The 22,321-nt window shown below is 43.9% G+C and overlaps 1 protein-coding gene across 6 annotated transcripts in view; it reads right to left on the bottom strand.

Moving 5' to 3' along the window:
* The window catches only part of znf423 (zinc finger protein 423), a 308,894-nt gene that overhangs the window by 258,876 nt on the left and 27,697 nt on the right, over window positions 1–22,321 (bottom strand). For all 6 annotated transcript variants that reach the window (XM_070898035.1, XM_070898030.1, XM_070898034.1 and 3 more), the window contains exon 2: window positions 21,817–21,876. The gene's annotated coding sequence lies outside the window, so the exon portion shown is untranslated. The remainder of the gene's footprint in view (window positions 1–21,816; window positions 21,877–22,321) is intronic.

Here is a 22,321-nt window from a genome sequence, read left to right as displayed (position 1 = left end):
GCCCTCTTGCTTGTGAAGTACCCAGCTTGTACTTGCCACTTTCCGCAAAGGCAGAGCTGAGTTCAGGAAACTAAAACTTGGGGAAATCACAGGTGCAAATCTATAAACCAACACATTAGTGACTCAAATACACAGCGTTGCTGCATAGCCTGGAAACAGATCATCTGTCAATAATGGTAAAGTCCCACAATCACTCACATTGCTCATTTTATGATGCTGCTGTGTTTCCAAAAGTATCCAAAAGTTTTTTTTTTAAATGCAATGCTCATTAGATGTTTTATAGAAAGGTAGACAAGTAATCCATAAAAACTGTTTCCATTCTTCTGTATTCAGTCTTCTCATCTCAGATTCCTGTTCACAAAGGTGGTGAAGAAGTGAAAAAGTTAGCATGTGGGACTAATTTGTGAGCTGGCAAGCGCAGATTTTGTACATATCAATTTTGCCACCCAAATATCACCCTACAAATTAGTGTATGTGCTATTTAAAAAACTTAATTTACAAGTTTTTACTTTGCAGGGAATTAAATAGCAGAAGCCTTAAAGTCACTTTTTGCTCCATTTACATGAAACAGCAAAGCTGCTGGAAGCAGCTCCAATACCGGCAGCTTGCTGTAATAAATGATACGGCACCATACCTTCAGTGCCACTGATGCCCACTTCAAGAGATGGTTTCTCCCTGTACCGATTGAGGCCAAGTTCCACTGGCATATTGGCAGGTGCTTGTTGGCAGGTACACATCAAAATTGTGGCGTGCAGTATCAGATCTTTTGTACAGGTCAAAACTGTATTGAAGCAGTATCATAGAAAATCTATGGCTCTAAATTTAAAGCTGTGTAATTATGTATTACTGTCGCTCAGAATTCTACCCTACAATGTAAACAGGGTGAATTCAAGATCAGCAGCACCCACTAATATTACCAATATGATGCTGATCTCCATTGGTGACATCATGACTACCTTCACAAAACACTTGTACCAACCCCCTCCTTACCCCACCCCACACACACCCTCATATGCCTCTTTCTCACTCTGCACCAGCCTCTCTCTGAAGTAAAAAATATACACGTCAAACCATCCCTCAAAAAATAAGTCGAAAGTTCATACTCCAGCTTGTTTTGATGTCATTTGGAAAAACAAGCTGAAAATATTTATAGCCCGAGGAAAAAAATATGCTACAAGTTATTACATAGAGAATCTTACTGCTTCAATATAGGAAACTTTCCACTCTGAAAATGCTTGGAATTGCAGGTATAGTTGTAGCTGTTACCTCTTTTCAGTGCTAGGTCAGGAAAGAATAATGAACACCCATCCTGGACTTTGAGAGAGACTGAAGCCTTGAAGTAAAATGGTAATGAAGGGACTCAGAAAATTAATAGAATTTTTTCTCATATTATCATGACATATGTAACTTTTCCTGTCTTTACATTACAAACCTTATTCTAAACACTAGAAATTTCAGTTACTGTAAAAAGATATAGACCAAAGCATTCAATTTATTAAGTTGTTTTGATTTCTGCCTTTTTATATGGTAAGATTTTCTTAAACTGCTGTTGGAGGAATGATTTGTTGCTCTTTTAGAAATATTAAATTTGAGCCAATTCGGTTACAATGGGACACAGAAATTCAAATGGAATCCAAAGGTGTGACAGATGAAAACACAGTGAGTGTGGTGCTTTTCTACTAGTGCATCTCCCATGGCACTGTTCACCGTAACTTGACGATTTGCAATTTCATAAGGACAACGACAATTACAACACAGAATGTGTTCTGCTGGTACGGCGAAGTTGTGTAATTTTGAAGGCACCATTTCTAATTTCTGTTAAGTAAACACTGGGCGAGGTAGAACTGATGTTCAGGGTGCATGTCACAAACCTCACTTTTTCTATTTTAAAACATGATTGGTAAGGTCATTCATAAGTTACAAATATTCTGGCTATTACGCTAAATGACTAACCTTCAAGTAGAATTGGTAACATTGCTCCAAAGGTACAGATATTCTGGCTCCTGTCACATGACTGCCTTTGTATTTTTTTTAAACACATGACACAGATATTGAAGTGTGCCCCTTGAAGTGAGATAGAAAGGGGCGGCACACAGGAAATGCACACTAGAAGTACAATCTTTGTGATTTTACTTGCAGAGCTCCTGTGGCATTATTCACATTAAGCTGGATGATTGACTAATGCAGAATATATTATTCTGCAACTAAGGTAAAGCTATTACCGCTTAAGCACATGTCTAACATTCTGAAGTAAATACTGGGTATGGTCAAAGTTTAATGCTATTTCATGTCACCTCAACCCTAGCTTTTTTATTTTTAAGTGTGCTTGACAAAGTCATCTCGAGTTTACAGATATTTTGGCTCCTCGGTCAAATCACTTTCTTAAAAAGAAAAGTGTGACATGATACAGGATCTTCCCCTTAAATTTATGCTATTCGCCTCAACCACTCCATGTGGTAGCGAGTTCCATGATGTGTTTGGAAGTCTGACAGAAATTTAGGTGAAGCTTAAGTGTCACATGTATAATGTAGGAAAAGAAAGAGTTTTTATAATACGAGATCATTATACCCAGTAATAATCCTTTTCAGCACTTTTGCTGTCTTACAAATTGTTCCACACTATCTGCATGCAGTCAGTGTTCACAAGGACCACACTGCAGCAATTACTGTAACTCAATAAAGTAACGTTTTAATTAGTTTTATTTCTTATGGTGGTATCATTTTGCAAAATTTCAAGTTTCATCCACATGTCTACTAATATAGCTGCTTTCGATCACATCTTTAAATAGAGACACAAATGGGCAGAAGTATTGTTGTAATGAGCGGTTTCGTGAAAATAAAAATGTTTGGATTTTATTTGGTAATTGTGGGAAAATTACGTAATGTTGGCAGATCTCCTGTTGCTTGATATGTCAAAGCATATGCTGTTTAATAAGAACAGGAGCATTATACCATATCATTACTCTGCTGCTACGGTACAACTTTGTGTAGATGACCTGTTATTTTAAGGTTGCAAGGTCAAATTGCTGCAAATAGGCACATCTCGAGGTCAATGAAAGGGTAATTGTTCGCTGGAAGTGAATGCAGATTTATAAACCTTTATTTGGTACGCTGATGTTTGTGGTAACAGATAAAGTGATGAATATGTTTTTATGTGGTTTATTTCTAAACTGCTCTGTGAAGATGGATTACTGCATCTTAAATTCTTCCAATGAGAGGACTTTGAAAAACACCAACAGCCAAATATGTACAAATTCAAAATTTATGACTCAAATTCTCAAGAGTTCCATTCAAACCTTTCGAAGTCAAATGAAACCTTTTGGGAATTTACACTGTTGATAAACAATATGCAAAATTTCTGAAGTGAATTTGTGGATTCCAAGTATCACTGATATTCCCAACTTAAGACTTTGAATATGAAAGTCCTAAAACTCAGCATAAGTTCTTGTTTATATAGTTTTCAAAAAACATTACGTGAACCAGTCACTAAGCTTAGTTAGCGTATTATACGAGTATGCTAAACAGGAAAATAAGTCATTACCCACTCAATATACACCCACTTTAGAAATAAAAATTTTACCTGCTTTGAAGTAGAGATATATCTATTTATATACAACTTAAATATTGTTTACCAGAAACCCGAACTGTATCACTTGACATTTCATAGGTTGCAAATTAGATGTGATGTGAAGATACTTAAATAATTACCAATTTACTTTTTCGTAAAAGAATCTGATGAGAACAAGTCTTAAGAAGTTTGGTGAAAATCCAATAAAACTTTCAAGTTATTACTGAGGTGACATTTATTGGTTAAAGATACTCTATTTGCAGACATCCAGTTAGGTCATTGATAGATTCCAAAATGTTAATTTTCCACCTGCGGCCCATAACCAGATAAGAGAAAGGTATTTATCCAGGTTTGTCAAAATCTAAAGGCATTTGATGTAACTAGATAGTTATTACATTGGTTTCCTGCCCTCAAGTACCATAGTGGGGGGAAAATCAAGTACATGCTGCTATTTTGAGACTTTCAATTAGTTTTATGATGTACAATCTGCTCGCTCTCATACACAATAGTTTGTGGTTTGGAGAAATGTATTGCAAAAATGCTTGTCCTGTCCTGAACCATCCTCTATTTCTAAAAGCCCCACCTATTATATGGCGTGTAATTATTCTAACTTGGATCACAGGAAGACACAATAAGCTGCTGAATGAGTAGACAGGACAACAGCACTGTCACATCGTTCACTTTAGTTCTAGTAGTGCAGAAATTAAAAACAAAATATGCTGATATTCTCTCTCTGCCATTGCTGGTACCAGTAATTCCGCCCTGGAGAGCAACTCCCGTTCACTTCAAGACGGATTTCAGCAAGGACATTAAGCTTAAAGGCACCCAAGAAAACAGATATAAAGGCATTTTATAGTAATTAACAAGGATTTCCCAGAACCCTTTTTCATCCATTTAATTTGCATTGGCACCTTCTGCTTCCATGCTAATTCAAATGTATTTTAATTGGATACTTAAAAAATATACAGAAAGTTCCATCATTTCCAGTAAGTCTCTCCAGACATTTCCAAAAGGTACACCCAGCTTGTTCATAATAAATGTAGCCAGACGCATCTAATAATGACCGACTCACTAATGAAAAAGCATTGTTGTTGCTGTAATTAACCACATGAAGATTTAAGTGCAAGGAAATTAGATCTATTTACACACAGTAATCTTGTTGATGAAGCTAAAGCTATGCAGGGAAACTCTTAATTAACCCTGAAGTGCTTGATGTTCCTTTGTAGTGCATTTCTCAATATACAGGGGATTCAAAAAGGCATGTTAATAGTTTATCATTTGCTCTCATCCAAAAAAAATCACAATGGTCATATTATTCAAATTAGGCCAGACATTCCATATATCCATATTTGCTGACGACACCAAGTTAAGTGGCACAGTAAATAGTGTAGATGGGAGCAGAAAGTTGCAAAGGAGCATTGATGGATTAAGTGAGTGGGCAAAACTGTGGCAGATGGAGTTCAGTGTGGGGAAGTGTGAGGTCATGCAGAAAGACAGATCTGAGTTTTTTTCCTAAATGGTGAGAAGCCAGGAACTGTGGAGGAGCAGAGAGATTTCAGGGTCCAAGTACAGAAATCACTAAAAACTAGTGGACAGCTACAAAATAATTTAAAAGGCAAATGGAATGTTGGCCTTTATCTCAAGAGGGCTGAATTACAATGGGGTGGAAGCGTTAGTTATATAAAGCTCTGATTAGACCCCACCTGGAGTACTGCGTTTTGTTCTGGGCCTCAGGAAAGATATATTGGCAGCACAGATTAACCAGAATGATACCTGGGAGAAAAGGGTTAAATTATGAAGCATGTTGCATAGACTAGGCTTGTATTCCCGTGGAAAATTAAAGGGTGATCTAACTGAGGTGCTTAGAAGAGGAGAAACTTCTTCACTCAGAGAGTTGTTAACCTGTGAATTCCCTACCGCAGAGAGTCGTTGATGCCAGTTCATTGGATATATTCAAGAGGGAGTTAGATATGGCCCTTACGGCTAAAGGGATCAAGGGATATGGAGAGAAAGCAGGAAAGGGGTACTGAGGGAATGATCAGCCATGATCTTATTGAATGGTGGTGCAGGCTCGAAGGGTGGAATGGCCTACTCCTGCACCTATTTTCTATGTTTCTATGTTTCTTAAGATGTTTAAAGGAGTTGATTTGGTAGAGAGAGAAACACTATTTACTCTGGTGGGAGAGTCCAGACCAAGAGAGCATAACCTAAATATTAGAGAAAGGTTTTTCAGGGGTGATTTCAGGAAGCACTTCTTCACACAAAGGGCAATGGCAATCTGGAAATCTCTCCCCCTGTTGTGGCTAAGTCAATTGAAAATTTCATTGGTGAATACTTACAAAGGTATTAGCTAACCAAGGACAGTGAACATGAATGTTTAAAGAACAGATCATGTTTAACCAATTTAATCAAATTCTTCAAGGAAATTGCCCAGTGCATGGATACAAATATTGTAGTGGGTGTGGTGTATTTGGACTTTCAAAAGCAATTGATCTAAATGCCATATAAGAGACTTGTTGCAAGCTCTCAGGCCTTCATATCTGAATGATGAAAAGCAAAAGTAAATGGATGGTTCTCAGATTGACCAGACAAGGGCCCCAAGTTTCGTGCCGCGGCGAAAATGGCGCACCTCCGAGCTGGGCGCCTGTTTTTCGCGCCAAAAACTGCGCCTAAAAAAAAGCTCGATGTCTGCTTGGCGCGGCGCGCTCATCGCAGCAGGGGGTGGAGCCTAACACTCGCGCCGATTTTCTAAGTAGCAGGGGGCGGGTACAATTTAAATTAGCCTTCGTGGTGCCGGCAACCCTGCGCATGCGCGTTGGAGCGTGCGCGCAGTCTCACACAAACATTGGCACTCGGCCATTTTTAAAAGGACTGCAGAAAAAGTGAAGATTTGTTTCTTGGACCCCTGCAAAGGCTTGTAATTTAATTTTTTTTGATATTTCTGTGTGTGAGGGAGTGCTTTTAGCAGCACTGCTGAATAAATCACCTGCTGAAATCAGTGAGTTCAGCTTTTCACTGCTAAACTTGCAGAACCGGTGCTGCATTGGTGAATGCAAAGTAAGGACTGTATGTTTGGAGAAATAAGAGTGCCAATTCAACTTTGCAATAATACGTGGTGTTGACACTGCAGCATCCATTCTGCAAATTTAAATATAAAACTGTCGATGTGGCTGCCTCTCCCTGTCCAAATGGCCTCAGTCGCCCTCACAGCTCGAAGGCTGCTGCTGTATCTTCGGCTGCCGGCCAGCCACTGACGCCGCTGATATCCTATGGCCGAATGGCCTCACGTCCGTCCGCTGCTGATTCTTTGGCTGCCGGCCAGCCACTGACGCCGCCCCTGAAGCGTGGCCGAATGACCTCAAGCACCATAAAGAACTGCGTGTGTCAGGCGTTGATTCTTCGGCTGCCGGCCAGCCACTGACGCCGCTGCTATCTCATGGCCGAATGGCCTCACATCGGTCCACTGATTCTTCGGCTGCCGGCCAGCCACTGACGCCGCTGATATCTCATGGCCGAATGGCCTCGGGTCCGTCCGGTGCTGCTTCTTCGCGGCCAGCCACGAAGAGAATGAAGGCCTGCCTCAAGCACTGCAGCTCAGCTCGAAGCTTGCTGTCGCTGCCGTCGAGACACTGACGCCACACCGCTGCCTGTCTCCAACATGAAAGGCCTGCCTGAAGCACTTTCACACAGGTAGGAACATGGTTTATTTAATCTTTTCTTTGCTTATAAATTTTTATTCAGGTTGGATTTATTTGTATAATATTTGTATAAGTATAACTAAGGATTGATTGTAGAATTTAATGACTTCCCTTCCCCCCCGCCCCCCCCCTTCTCGTTCCCTACGCCTAATTTGTAACCTACGCCTGATTTTCTAAACTGTAGACAAGGTTTTTTCGAGCGTACAAAAATCTTCACTTACTCCATTCTAAGTTAGTTTGGAATAAGTTTTCACTCACGAAACTTTGAAATCAGGCGTAAGTGGCCGGACACGCCCCCTTTTGAAAAAAAAATTCTGTTCCAAAGTGAAACTGTTCTAACTGACTAGAACTGGAGCAAACTAAATGTGGAGAATTCCGATTTCTAAGATACTCCGTTCTACACCAGTTGCTCCTAAAAATCAGGAGCAAATCATGTGGAAACTTGGGGCCATAGTTAGTGGTGTGCCCCAGTGATTTATTTTGGGACTCCTCTTGTTCTCCATATACATAAAAGATTTGAACATGGGCATAGAGAGAGTATCATCAGAATTTGGGAGCATGGCAATGTGAGGAAGAATGTAGAAAACTGCAGAAGGACACAGACTAGTTAGGAGAGTGGGTAAATGGCTGATTCGTGGTAAAAGATAGATAAATGTGAATTAGTGTATTTTGGAGGAAACACAAATGGAAGTGTATGCTAAATGGTGGCATTCTCAATGGAAAACAGGAACAGAGAGATTAAACAATGTAAATACTCAGATCTTTAAAGTCAAGGCTGCAAATGGAAAAGCCATTAAAAAAAAAGACAAATGGGATTCTGCCTTTTATATATGGGACCACTGAATATAAAGCAAGGAAGCGATTAATCTGTCAATCACATTGTTTAGACTATTGTTGGAAGTTACACGAGAAGTATTCGGCATGAAAATTGGGAAACTGGCAGCTGAATCAATATCGCATAAAATCAAAATTACCCCCGTGTGGAACGAGCACCGAGACAGGCACAATGGACCAAACATTCTCCCTCTGTGCTACAATTTTATAACTTAGATAGGTAATCTTTTAATTCCTTATATAATTCATTGCTTTGATATACGATTTCATTGTAAAGTACATGAGAAGTAATTTCAATCATCGAAAGCTGGAATATATTTTTGGCTTAGGTTTCCAATCGTGTGACATGTTTTATGAAAACTTATGATAATCAATTTTATTTTATTGTTCTCCAAAATGAGCATTCGGAATACTAGCAGGAAAGATTGTAAAGATTGTATCAGGGAATCCATTTTATGTTCAGGATTCCATTTTGAGGTTACCGGAGATATTTGTAGAATAACACAAGACAGCTCGGTCAATCACCAAGATCCCTTTTTCAAAGCTTGTATCGACGGTCTTCATACAAGATAGCCTTGTATGTTATGACCTTATAATGGATACATATCATCATCATCATAGGCGGTCCCTCGAACGAGGATGATTTGCTTCCACGAGTTTACAGGTGTTTCAATGAAGGACCCGATGTTCCAGTCCTGAACTCCAATTGAAGGGGGTGGAAGATGCCTGTGCGTGAATTCTTTAACGTGTGGTGACCGTTGCACACCAGCCACCACATGGGCTTGATAGAGCTAGGTCTTGATCCAGTGGCAAGGGTTAACCAGGACGACGGGAGACCTGCTCTGCTGCACGGACCTAGCGCGTACACATATCGCAGTGTGGGCTGACCCGTGCTGCCCGTGGGCCCTCGGCTCTTCTGGGCTTCGTACCCTCATCTGACGCACCTCCGCCACGATCCTTCGCCTCTCCTCCACCACAAACATTCACTGCATCTCGCCACAAACACTCGCCGCTCATCCGCCCCGACCTTCCCATTGTTCTGCACCTGGGCCCTGCCGATGTTCCTGCCCACACTCCAAAACGGCGACCAGGGTTTTGATGACGTCACCCAGTCGCCCATCTCAGAATCGGCGCACACTTGGAGCAGCTCGCACTGTAGGTTGAAGTGGTACGTCGCTCCAGCTCTTTTACTTCCCGACCTGCAGAGCTGTTCTCTTGCAGGACGGGGAGCCACGATGTTCCAGGGCTCGGTGCTCCAGCTCTTTTATAGCCTGACCTGCGGAGCTGTTCTCTCACAGGTCGGGGGGGGGGGTCACCCTATTCCCACCAAACTCCTTTTCTGGCTCCCATGTTACCCTGCAGGTTACGACACTTCCATCTCTTAAAAGTGGTGAGGGTTTCTGCATCCACCACTCTTCCAGGCAGCGAGTTTGTACACCCAATGAGGTCTCCTCTCAACTTCCTCTGCTTCATTGAGCACAAACCATGTGTCTTGCTTGGTGAAAACCCCTAGCCTCTTCCCCATGAAGAGTCAATGCGCAGACCAGTGGGAGGGGGCGGGGGGCAGTGTGGAGTCTCCGGGTCGCTCAGGCCTCTCCCGTTGTTTTCCAACGCTCGCAGACATTCCCGCAATCCTCGTCAGATGTCTTCGTTCCCCGGTCGTGTCTCAGGGTGGGTTCGACTCTGAGAATTACCAGCGGTATGCTTTTATCGACACCCAGCGCCTTGGCTGCCAGTGTTTGCAAGCATCACACTGTCACACCTATGCCGAGAGTCGGGATAAATGGGTCCTTTTCGGGTTGGAAATCGGTGGTTAGTGGTGTGCCACAGGGATCGGTGCTGGGACCACAACTGTTTACAATATACACAGATGATCTGGAAGAGGGGACATTACAATATACACAGATGACCTGGAAGAGGGGACAGAGTGTAGTGTAACAAAATTTGCAGATGACACAAAGATTCGTGGGAAAGCAGGTTGTGTAGAGGACACAGAGAGGCTGCAAAGAGATTTAGATAGGTTAAGCGAATGGGCTAAGGTTTGGCAGATGGAATACAATGTCGGAAAAAGTGAGGTCATCCACCTTGGGAAAAAAAAAACAGTAAAAGGGAATATTATATGAAAGGGGAGAAATTACAATATGCTGCGGTGCAGAGGGACCTGGGGGTCCTCAAAAAGTTAGTTTGCAGGTGCAGCAGGTAATCAGGAAGGCGAATGGAATGTTGGCCTTCATTGCGAGAGGGATGGTGTACAAAAGCAGGGAAGTCCTGCTGCAACTGTACAGGGTATTGGTGAGGCCGCACCTGGAGTACTGCGCGCAGTTTTGGTCACCTTACTTAAGGAAGGATATACTAGCCTTGGAGGGGGTACAGAGACGATTCACTAGGCTGATTCCGGAGATTACCTTATGATGATAGATTGAGTAGACTGGGTCTTTACTCGTTGGAGTTCAGAAGGATGAGGGGTGATCTTATAGAAACATTTAAAATAATGAAAGGGATAGACAAGATAGAGGCAGACAGGTTGTTTCCACTGGTCGGGGAGACTAGAACTAGGGGGCACAGCCTCAAAATACGGGGGAGCTAATTTAAAACCAAGTTGAGAAGGAATTTCTTCTCCCAGAGGGTTGTGAATCCGTGGAATTCTCTGCCCAAGGAAGCAGTTGAGGCTAGCTCATTGAATGTATTCAAATCACAGATAGATAGATTTTTAACCAATAAGGAAATTAAGGGTTACGGGGAGCGGGCAGGTAAGTGGAGCTGAGTCCACGGCCAGATCAGCCATGATCATTTTGAATGGCGGAGCAGGCTCGAGGGGCTAGATGGCCTACTCCTGTTCCTAATTCTGATGTTCTTATGCCACGAATATGCAGCCTGCAGAGAATGCAGCCACTACACCAGAAAGACATGCCGATCCAGGCAGACTTGGGACAACCTACCGCCAACCCGTCTCAAATCTAGAAGGATATTTGGACAGTTTTGGTTTCCATATTTACGAAAGGATACACTTGCCCTGCAGACAGTCCAGAGAAGGCCCACCAGGCCGACTCCGGAGTTGAGGGGGCCGACCCACGAGGAAAGGCTGAGGAGGCCGGGCCTCCACCCACTGGAACGCAGAAGAACGAGAGGCGATCCCACCGAAACGCACAAGGCCATGATAGCCCGACCTGCGGAGCTGTTCTCTCACCGGTCGGGGGGCCATGATGCCCCAGACCCACCGCTCCAGCTCTTTTATAGCCCGACCTGCGGAGCTGTTCTCTCGCGGATACATCTACCTGTTTGATGACTATATGTTTACCTTTTCTGTACATATATTGTTATGACACCCAATCTCTGGAACGCTGAGCTGATGTAAGTTAGTGTAAACCAAGAGAGAAGGCCATGGAGGAGGGATGATGTAACAGCTTTTTAACTGTAGGAAAAAGCGAGACCTTATTCGTGGAAGTTGGAGAACACCTAGGGACGAATTACCCTGCGAGTGAGCTCAGCAACTGTACCGTGAGGTCTCCCACAGCCTTCACATTGTCATGTATGTTGTCTGAGAGTACCATTCCCTCTCAGAATCTATAAGCAAAGACTCTGGGGATGAAATTGGGCATGGGCTGGGATGCTAACCAGGCGGTATCGTGTTGGTCACCAGTTATATGCCCGGCACAAGAGTCGGTTGTACTGAATTCAATAGAATTCAATAGAATTGAATATCAGGCATGTGATACAGTATGATGCCGGCAAAAGGAATTCCGCCTGTTTTGCGTCCCCAGACAAGTCCAATTTCATTCCCCTCCACGTCTAGACCTTCCACGTCTTGCACAGAGACAACAGCTCTGAATTTGTCTCTCAGTATTAATCAACAGAGCAGCACAAAGTTTAAAAACAATCATCCACCTAAATATAGATGAAGAGACATGCAGCTATATCCCCCTCTCAGAGGACGCAGATTCTCGCATTCTAGCAAGTATATTAGTAGAGAGTAGGTTGAAGAACAAAGGCTAACAAGATAGTCCCTACTCTACAACTGTTTCATTGGTAGGAATTTTCTCCATGTGAAGCTACATTTAGAAGGCAAAATTCAAGTAGCTGAACAGGCTTAATCACAAAATAATGCTGCTTCAATGGCAGATCTGACAGGAGCTCTGGAAATCGCCCCAACTATCCAATCCTCTAAGTAGGATTATAGTCGTACCTCGGCAACAGTCATACTTCTGCAACCAAAGAGAATACCAAGAAATGTTTTGTGAACACCCTCTGGATAAGAGTGAGCAGAATATCCGTCTTTTCCATGCTTATTTGTTAACAAAACAGCAAACTGCTCCCAACTTAAAAAGTCCAGACTCAAAATTCAGACTTTATTTTCTGCATTCCAAATAAGCTTCTTATTCATTATCATTTTTGTCTTTTTAATTAGATAAAGCAGGAGCTAGCAGAGTAGTAACTTTAATACTATATTAAATTAGTAACTGTTAATAATATATAATAATAACTTGAAGTAGATACATCTTACTTATAAGTTTCTGTATAGTAGTTCAAAGTCTATTAAATAGAGGCATAGCAGGGCAGCTCAGTCCTGTGGAATGCACATCCTGCGCCATGTGGGAAATCCAGGATGCTTCCCGTGTCCTGGACAAACACATGTGCAGGAAGTGTCGTCAGCTGGAGGAACTCGAGCTCCAGGTTTCAGAGCTTGAGCAGCAGTGACATCGGTGTACCCGTCACTGCGGTGTACCCGCAAGGCTGAGAGCTTCGTGGATAACACATTTCAGGAGGTGGTCACCCCACAGCTTAAGAGTGTGCTGCCAGAGAGGGAATGGTTGATCGCCAGACAGAAAAGGAGGACTAGGCAGGTAGTGCAGGATTCCCCTCACTCTATTTCGCTCTCCAACCAGTATTCGGTTCTGAGTACTGGTGAGGGCTATGTTCCTCTGGGGAGTACAGCAAGAGCCAAGTTCGCGGCCGCTGTACTGGAGGGGGGCGGGGGGGGGGAGACAGACGTTTCTGCGGCCGCAGACATGACTCCTGGATGGTATGTTGCCTCCCTGGTGCCAGCGTCAAAGATGTCACTGAGCGGCTGCAGCGCATTCTAAAGGGGGAGGGTGAACAACCAGAAGTCGTGGTCCATATTGATACCACCGACATAGGTAGAGGGTCGAGTTTCTGCAAGCAAATTTTAGGGAGTTAGGAAAGAGTTTAAAAAGGAGGACCTCAAAAGGTAGTCACCTCCGGGTTACTCCCAGTGTCACATGCAAGTGAATATAGAAATAGATGGCTGGAGAGTTGGTGCAGGACGGAGGGCTTCAGCTCCTGGGCATTGGGACCGGTTCTGGGGGAGGTGGGACCTGTACAGGCCTGATGGGTTGAACCTCAACAGGGCCGGAACCAATATCCTCGCGGGGAGATTTGCTAGTGCTGTTGGGGAGGGTTTAAACTAATTTGGCATGAGGGTGGGCATTAGGATGTAACATTAGAAAGGGGAAATAAAGTACTCAAGGGATTGAGAGAGGCAGAAAGCACAAAGGTAAGAAACAGGAAGATATTAGGTAGGGAACAATTAAAAGAGAATACAACTTGGCCGAAGATGGGTTTACAGTGTATGTACGTGAACACATGAAGTGTAGTAAACAAGGTAAATGAGCTGCAGGCACAAATAGCCACATGGGGATATGATGTCGTGCAATAACTGAGACCTGGTTCAAAGGGCAGGATTGGATGTTAAATATTCCTGGTTATAAGGTGTTCAGGAAATATAGGAGGTGGTATGACACTACTGGTTAAGGAGAATGTTACAGTGCTGGAGAGGGAGGATGTTCTGGAGGGGTCAAGGACAGAATCTAAATGGCTAGAGTTAAGAAATAATAGGTGCCTTTAAACTACTCGGTGTATTCTATAGACCACAAAGTAATGGGAAAGATATGGAGGAGCACATCTGCAGAGAAATTACAGAGAGGTGCAAGAACTATAGGTAGTAATAATGGGGGACTTCAACTATCCTAATATACACTATCGTAATAGTGTAAAGGGCAGAGAAGGGGAAGAATTTCTGAAGTGTGTTCAGGAGAACTTTCTTGATCAGTATGTTTCCAGCCCAACGAGGGAGGAGGCATTGCTGGATCTGGTTCTGGGGAATGAGGTGGGTCAAGTGGAGCAAGTGTCAGTAGGTGAACATTTAGGAAACAGTGATCAAAGTATCATAAGGTTTAGATTAGCTATGGAAAAGGACAGGGAGCCATCAAGAGTTTAAATGTTTAACTGGGGGAAGGCCAATTTCAATGGACAAAATTAAAATTAGTTTTACAGGGCCATAACCTTTGTTTAGCAATCGATATTCTGTTAAAACCGCAGATCCACCTAATCCAAAAGGCTCCAACTCTGAATGGATTATTTAACAGCGATATTACCGCAGAACAGGCAAAGTTTTCGACAGGGGGTTCCACGATTTGACAGATTGCATGGATTGCCGGCCATGTGGGGGGAGGGATGGGGGTGGGGGTGGGGGGGGGGGGGTGTCACAGTGCAGCCTGTGGAGGAGCAGTGAATGACAGAACACAACTTCAGGATTTCCGCGACAAATCCTGAAGTTGCGGTCAGTTTCAAAGGCAAAATGGCGGTTGTGGTGTATGTAGCACACAAATCACTGACTCCACACGGTCTGGTGTAAATCTAACTGCTGTGACCTTTGTCCTTTATTGTTCAGCTCCAGAGTGCCTCTCAGGTGTGGTGGTCAGCCTTATATAGCCCTTGTTGCAGGTACTACCAGGTTTCCCACCACAGCGCCCTCTGTGGTGTGACATAGTGCTTACATTACATTTACGGTACTGGGACGATACACACATCATTACATAACATCACCTTCCCCCCCCCACCTGGACGCAGGACAACAATACACACATCATTACAAAACATCACACTTGTCCAACGAAAGGCAGGTAGGCATAGACAGTGCGTTAGTATGGTACATATTATCTGGTACATTAACTAGTTATTGACTGGTAACGGATCCTTGATTTCCTTGTTATCCGTTATCATTAATTGTACTTCATCCATTATTTTACACAAATACAGTGGCCATTCAGCATAAAAAAATTAATTCTTATTATAAATTCGCCATCTCACATTAACATAGCTCATTTTGGACTCGCTCTGCCTTACAGATGTCCTTTGTGGGGACCACCTCTTGGTAAGGCCCTTTTAAGACTCCCGGGTGCATTTCCTTTTTAAGGCGCCATCTTTGATGCAGGAGGATTCCACGAGGCTTCTCCTTGGGCGCCGCCATCTTTGATGCTCTGCAGCTCCGACACGATGCCGCCGCCATCTTCTTCTCCGCCGCTCCGGATGCCCTCTGCCGTCGCAGCCTCTGCGCCCCTCCACTGCCACCTGACTTGCCGCCTCTCCTGCGGCCATCGTGGTCTCTCCAGCGGCCGCACTTGCCGCCTCCCCCGCGGCCTCCGTAGCCGCCTCCCCTGTGGCCGCCGTGGCCGCCGACCTCCAGCTGCTGCCGCCGCCCGACGCTAACAGCTCCTCGGCGGGGCTCTTCCAAACCGCCGGCCGTCCTGGATCCCTCGCACCCCACCGGCTCACTCCCCCCCCCCCCACTAGGCCCCTCTGTGCAGGGCTGCTTGCCTGTGGGGGCTGAGGCTGCAGGATCTCTGTTTGAGGTCCGGGGCTGGGACTTGCCTGTGGGGGCTAAGGCTGCAGGATCTCTGTGTGAGGTCCGGGGCTGGGGCTTGCCTGTGGGGCCTAAGGCTGCGGGATCTGTGTGTGAGGTCCGGGGCTGGGGCTTGCTTGTGGGGGCTGGGGCTGCAGGATCTCGGTGTGAGGTCCAGGCCTGGGACTTGCCTGTGGGTGGATTGAGGCTGCAGCTCCAGCTCGGTCAGCGCTGCTCTCTGGGGACCCGGGGCACGGCAGCACCCCGGGGAGCAGCAGCCTGTGGGGTGACGAAGTCTTCCCAGCTCCCACGGACCGTCCCCATCCAACTCCAGCCGAGGAGTGTCGGCCCATTGCCTGCAACGACCCAGAGAGGTAAACCGTGCGTCTCGTCCCCGTGGGATACCTGCACCATCGCTCTGCCAAGAACAGGTATCAGTTCCCTGGTGTAGGTACGCAGCTTCGCCGTGACCGGGACCAGCTTGGGTCGTGCAGCTGGGTTAATCCACAGTTTATCAAAAGTTCTCCAACTCATCAACGACGGACCCGAATCCGTGTCCACTTCCATACTCACAGGGACTTCGTTGATTTTTACTTCCCTTATCACTGGGGACGAATCATCGGTACACGTGTGCAGTCCAAACACCTCATCATCATCTGCCTGCTCCTCGCTGAACAGTGGATCATCCCCCATCTCCTCAGCCATATGGTGAGTCTGATTTCTTTTACACATACGCTGAAGGTGGCCTTTCGTGTGGCAGGTATTGCACGTGTACTCCGCAAACCTGCACTGGTGAGCCCCATGGCTTCCTCCACAACGCCAGCATGGTGCTACTTGATTGGCCCTCCTCAGCGGACTCTGAGTTCCAGGATCCCGAGGTCTGTGCTCTCTGCCCCGGGCAGAGCCACGTTCTGCAGTTTTGTCCATGGTGGGCGCTATCCTGTGGACAGTGCCTGCCGGGTTCGAGACTGTGTGGATTATTTGCTTGGTGCTGCAAGTCGAGGTCATATATGCCCGGCTGATGGTGATGGCCTTTGTCAGAGTGACTGTGGGTTCCGTGGCTAGCAACTTGTGAAGGAGGCCCTCGTGGCCAATCCCCATAACGAAAACGTCCCGCAAAGCCTAGTCAAGGTGTGCGCCAAAATCACACGGCGCCGCGAGTCTCCTGAGGTCCGCAGCATATTTGATGACATCCTGGCCCTCAGATCTGCAGTGATGGTAAAATTTGTATCTGGCCGTGAGGATGCTCTCCTTCAGTTTCAACTGGTCACGAATGAGTTCAGTCAGCTCCTCGTATGACTTGTCCCTGGCGCTCCCAGGTGCCAGCAAATCCCTGACGAGACAGTAAATCTCATCTCCACAACTGGAGAGCAATATCGCCTTACGCTTCTCTCTCAGTACGTATGTGTCCTCCGTCAGGTCGTTTGCTGTGAAGTAGTACTCGAGCCTTTCCGTAAAGGCCTCCCAATCATTGCCCACGGTAAAATCCTTTAGCGAGCCCAGAGTAGCCATGGTTGCGTGGAGTTCGTCCGCTTCCTCGTTGCCAATGCAGTGTATGTAGCACACAAATCACTGACTCCACACGGTCTGGTGTAAATCTAACTGCTGTGACCTTCGTCCTTTATTGTTCAGCTCCAGAGTGCCTCTCAGGTGTGGTGGTCAGCCTTATATAGCCCTTGTTGCAGGTACTACCAGGTTTCCCACCACAGCGCCCTCTGTGGTGTGGCATAGTGCTTACATTACATTTACGGTACTGGGACGATACACACATCATTACATAACAGCAGTGATTGGTGGTAGTTCGCCATCATCAAGGGCCAATATACCAGGGCTTCAAACACTGAAGGGAAGGGAAGAAAGAAGGCCTAAACTCACAATCAAGAAATCACCCACACGCCCCACAGTAAAGCCTCAAGTACTGGTAATAATGTCCTTAATTGGGGATGCTGTATAGCTTCCTTAGGCCTCTGGGCCCTTATGTAACCAAGTGAATGACTTTTTGAAACAAGCATACAAGCACAATTTGAGTTATTTCCATTAGCCAAAAAGACACTGGTGCATAACACTCCCTTTTTCCAATTGGATTAAATTATTTTTCTTGCAAATCAGAGACTTACTAATCAAGTTTGCTCTTTCAGCCACAAAGCATCGTAGTGCAGATTTGAAAGGAATGTGAACCTTCAGGGATCTGCCCAGGAAGTCTATGTCTTGTCAGAACTTTTTGGACTAATGGAGAATCCGAGAAGAAGTGAAGCAATATTCCCTCCGCTCCCTCACAGCATGACTGATTGTTACACTCAATCAACAGTTAGCTAATTGTACAGTTAAGATCTATTCAGGTCTTACAGTTGTATTACTTTCCAATCAGGCACCGTCTAAGCCACAACAACGGTGCCACCATCAGTCCTTCCAGATTTTAATTCTTGCATCCTTTGTCCACAATTTGCAAACTGTCCTAAAAGAGACCAAATACAACAACTACTTGTATTTATCTAGCGCCTTTAACGTCAGCGCTTCACAGGAATATGAGGCGACAAAAAATGTGACACCAAGACACATAAGGAGAAATTGGGATAGGTAGATTTTAAGGAGCATCTTGAAGGATGAAAGAGAGAGAGAGAGAGGTGGAGCGGTTTAGGCAGAGAATTCCAGAGCTTAAGGCCGAGGCAACAAAAGGCACGGCCACCAATGGTTGAGTGATTATAAACAGGGATGCTCAAGAGGGCAGAATTAGAGGAGCGCAGAGCTCTCCGGGGGTTGGGGGAAAAAGGGGGGGGGACGAGGCCAGGGAGCGATTTGAAAACAAGGATGAGAATTTTGAATTTGAGGCGTTGATTAATGGGGCACCAATGTAGGTGAGCGAGCACAGGGGTGATGGGTGAGCGAGACTTGGTGTGAGTTAAGACACGGGCAGCTGAGTTTTGGATCACCTCTAGTTTATGTAGGGTAGAATGTGGGCGGCTAGCCAGGAGTGCGTTGAATAGGGGTAACAAAGGCATGTTCAGCAGATGAGCTGAGACAAGGGCAGAGCCAGGCGATGTTACGGAGGTGGACATAGGCGGTCTTAGTTATGCTGCGGATATGTGGTCAAAAGCTAATTTCAGAGTCAAATATAACACCAAGGTTGCAAACAGTCTGGTTCAGCCTCACACTAGAAGTTGAAGAGAGGGCTAGAGTCAGTGGCTAGGGAACGGAGTTTGTTGCGGGGACCGAAAATAATGGCTTCGGTCTTCCCAATATTCAATTGGAGAAAATTTTGGCTCATCCACAACTGGATGTCGGACAAGCAGTCTGACAATTTAGAGACCAAGGAGGGGTAGTGAAGTAGAGCTGGGTGTCATCAGGGTACATGTGGAAACTGACGCTATGTTTTCGGATGATGTCGCCAAGGGGCAACATGCAGATGAGAAATAGGAGGGGTCCAAGGATAGATCACTAGAGGTAACACTAGAGGTAATGATGCGGGGGTGGGAAGAAAAGCTGTTGCAAGTGATTCTCTGGCTACGATTAGATAGATAAGAATGGAACCAGGCAAGTACAGCCTCACCCAGCTGGACGATGGTGGAGAGGCACAGGAGAAGGATAGAGTGGTCAACCGTGTCAAAGACTGCAGACAAGTCAAGAAGAACAAGGAGGGCTAGTTTGCCTTTTTCACAGTCACAAAGGATGTCATTTGTGACTTTGATGAGAGTCGTTTCGATACTGTGGCAGATGCAGAAATTGGATTGGTGGGATTCAAATACCCCAGAAGTAATTCAATATATAAAATGTTGAGGTATGAATGCCCCATTCATGGCTTGTTAAAGAATTGTGAGGACAAATTAAAAGTGGTAAGTATATTTGTGCTGCCGCACACCATAAACAGTAATCACCAACCGTGCTAGAGAGAAACAATGTTGTTTTCACTGTGAAGAGTTCACAAAACGCAACAAAAAGGAGCCAAGAGAGAATGTAAAACTGCCAGTATTTTCAACGATCATAAATATGTCCACGACAAAGACTGACTGGATAACTAAAAAGCAACTCTTGGCACTCATAAATTAGTCAGTTAATTGAGCAATGATATAGCTCAGTGTTACCACAAAATATTCTATTTAAAGCACACTTAAAAAAGTAGCTTCTGGATAAATTTATATATGATATACCAATGGAGATATCAGAAAATAATCCTGTGGTATTATGTATTGTCTGAACCTCTAACTGCCCAACAGTATAAGCGGCCATATTACATGCTATCAGCTGCTACACTCACGCAGACAACCCAGTAAAAGGAAATGATCAGGTTGCAGGAACAATTGGCGAGAGCTTTGATTTCTTTATAAGTAAAACCACTGCTTTGATAAATAATTTCTATATTAATTAATATAGTTAAAAAAACAATGTCGTGTAATGTTTCATTTACGTTAAAATGAAGCTATTTCCTCCTTTTATTTCCTCCCCAAAGTGAGAACACTATGTGGAAAGCAATTAAAATTATTTTTTTTTAATTGTACTCGGAAACTCCTGATCCAGCCTCTCTTGGACACTATGGGCCCAAGTTTCCACATGATTCGCGCCTGATTTTTAGGAGCAATTGGTGGAGAACGGACTATTTTAGAAATTGCAATTCTCCACATTTTTTTTTCTGCAGTTCTAGTCAGGTAGAACAGTTCTAATTTGGAACAGAATTTTTTCTTCAAAAGAGGGCGTGTCCGGCCACTGACGCCTGATTTGAAAGTTTCCACAGTGAAAATGTACTCGAAACTAAAGTAGAATGGAGCCAGTGAAGATTTTTGTAGAACTGAAAAAACCTGTTCTACACATTAAAAAATCAGGCACAGGTTACAAATTAGGCGTCCAGAACGAGGTGGGGGGGGAAGGGAACTCATTAAATTCGACAATAAATCCTTATTTATACTTCTACAAATATTATACAAATAACTCCAACCTGAATAAACATTTATAAGCCAAGAAAAGATTAAATAAATCATCTTCCTACCTGTGTGAAAGTGCGCGAAAAACGGGCGCCCAGCTCTGAGGGGCGCCCGTTTTTTTTCTTGTGGAAACTTGGGCCCTATGCCACAGGCTGCCTGTGAAATGTGGCCCTATAGCAGGTGAGCAAGAATATGCAGTCGCAGTTTGCTTTAAAACATCCCACTTTGGATTCCACAACCAATTAAAAACCACATCATTCCTTCCAAATCATAATTTTACAATATTCCAAGAAATGCACCTTTATGCCATGCTCTCCTTCAACAAGCTGAATTTTCTTTCCCAAACAACTCGTGGCAATGACTTCAGTGTTCTAAAAATCTGAATCTGACCATATCAAATTGATATCATAGTTCTGCAACACTCCATATCTCTCTTTAATTCTAATGTATATTCTCCTGCCCCCGAAAAAAAAAACACCCTCCATTTTGGTCAAAGATATGAAACAATACACCAATGGTTGTTTTCGTTTAAAACAGTTAATGTACTGCGTAGGTATTCAAGTGATTAAACCATGGGTTTCAGTCTTACGGCAGATACGTAACTCCCCGTCATGCCCATATTTATTTGCAAACTCGAAAAATGTTAAAACTCAACTTTAGAGAACACTTATTCAATAGAATTGGATTTTTACAAGTGTGATTATTCTGAGAAGGACTTTAGAATTCAGGACATCGAGGCCTGAATTACCATTCAGAAAATCAACTTATTCTGTGATGTGGTCAACTAGATTAATTGATAGCATGGCTTCTCCGGTTCCTCCAAAAGTAGTAAATAAGCGAGAGAAAGTTAATTAACTGAAGAAACTTAATTCTACTAAAACTGGAGCCAACATAACTTTGAATAAAACTTCAAGAACAAAAGCTACTTTGGATCCATACTTATCCAGTCAGGAGAGAATTATAGAATCAAAATCTAATGCAGTAGTTAAATTGTCAATTAATGGAACAAAGCTAGTTTAACAGTTTCAATGGACATCTGACATCCCTCGAAATTATTCAAGAGAGGTCTCAGCTAGCACAGCAAAGCTTTTATATTTATTTGGATTGTAAACTGTATGTAAAGTATTAAGACTGTTTCTACATGATATTAATGATGTGATGTTACCTGTTTGTACAGTTGCTGAGTCCCAATTTAGGTCAAATTCTGAAGATTCACTTTCTTCAACTGAAAAGAAAGAGAAAGCCAGTTACATTATTATTCATTCCCTGAATGTTGTCAGACCCAACAGATGAGGCAGGAAATTCAATACCCTTTCTGGTTTGTAAATGTCAATCAAAAATGTGTGTACTGTTGCATCTCCCATATCAATAAACCAAGACGACTGTGGAAGCACAAATAACAAAAAACTCAAGAAACCTCAGTCAAAAAGTTGAATTAAAAATTACATCATTTTTTTCTGTTCATACCTTTCAAGTAGGTGTTCATAGACTGACAGCCCAAAAAGTGACAATAAGCATGAACTGACAATGGTAGGTATTTCCCTCCAAGAGGATGTCACGTTCCTCAAAGAATGATTCAAGCAGTTCTATTCCCCAACAAAATTACCATCAATCGAGTCACTTCGAGTACTTCTGCGGAAACAATATTTCAGTGAGCGGGTGATCCTGGA

This window comes from Pristiophorus japonicus, chromosome 13 (assembly GCF_044704955.1).
Source record: "Pristiophorus japonicus isolate sPriJap1 chromosome 13, sPriJap1.hap1, whole genome shotgun sequence".
NCBI classification, from domain to species: domain Eukaryota; kingdom Metazoa; phylum Chordata; class Chondrichthyes; family Pristiophoridae; genus Pristiophorus; species Pristiophorus japonicus.
The sequence above is the reverse complement of the archived record's forward strand: the minus strand, read 5'-3'. Positions and strand labels throughout refer to the sequence as shown.